Here is a 1153-nt window from a genome sequence, read left to right as displayed (position 1 = left end):
TGTATCGGACGCATCGCGGGATAAGGGGTTGGCAGTGGTAGTCGCCCCAAGCGCGTCCGATGCTTGGACTATTCCGAGGCAGCCCTGCAGCCTCTTCCGTCTAGCCTTTGGGGCCATCTCGCCGCATCCCTCGCCTCGCACCCCGATTGCTATGCGGTGAGGCTCCTCGGCCGCCTGGGAACTATCTTCGTATCGGACGCATCGCGGGATAAGGGGTTGTCACTGGTAGTCGCCCCAAGCGCGTCCGATGCTTGGACTATTCCGAGGCGGCCCTGTGGCCTCTTCCGTCTAGCCGTTGGGGCCATCTCGCCGCATCCCCCACCTCGCACCCCGATTGCTATGCGGTGAGGCTCTTCGGCCGCCTTGGAACTATCTTCGTATCGGACGCATCGCGGGATAAGGGGTTGTCACTGGTAGTGGCCCCAAGCGCGTCCGATGCTTGGACTATTCCGAGGCGGCCCTGCAGCCTCTTCCGTCTAGCCGTTGGGGCCATCTCGCCGCATCCCCCACCTCGCACCCCGATTGCTATGCGGTGAGGCTCCTCGGCCGCCTTGGAACTATCTTCGTATCGGACGCATCGCGGGATAAGGGGTTGTCACTGGTAGTCGCCCCAAGCGCGTCCGATGCTTGGACTATTCCGACGCGGCCCTGTGGCCTCTTCCGTCTAGCCGTTGGGGCCATCTCGCCGCATCCCCCACCTCGCACCCCGATTGCTATGCGGTGAGGCTCCTCGGCCGCCTTGGAACCATCTTCGTATCGGACGCATCGCGGGATAGGGGGCTGTCACTGGTAGTCGCCCCAAGCGTGTCCGATGCTTGGACCATTCCTAGGCGGCCCTGAAGCCTCTTCCGTCTAGCCGTTGGGGCCTTCCCGCCCCATCCCTCGCCTCGCACCCCCGATTGCTATGCGGTGAGGCTCCTCGGCCGCCTTGGAACCATCTGTGTATCGGACGCATCGCGGGATAAGGGGTTGGCACTGGCAGTCGCCCCAAGCGCGTCCGATGCTTGGACCATTCCGAGGTGGCCCTGAAGCCTCTTCCGTCTAGCCGTTGGGGCCTTCCCGCCCCATCCCTCGCCTCGCACCCCGATTGATATGCGGTGAGGCTCCTCGGCCGCCTTGGAACTATCTGTGTATCGGACGCATCGCGGGATAA

This window comes from Cryptomeria japonica, unplaced genomic scaffold (assembly GCF_030272615.1).
Source record: "Cryptomeria japonica unplaced genomic scaffold, Sugi_1.0 HiC_scaffold_33, whole genome shotgun sequence".
Lineage (NCBI taxonomy): Eukaryota > Viridiplantae > Streptophyta > Pinopsida > Cupressales > Cupressaceae > Cryptomeria > Cryptomeria japonica.
This window is presented reverse-complemented; position numbering follows the sequence as displayed.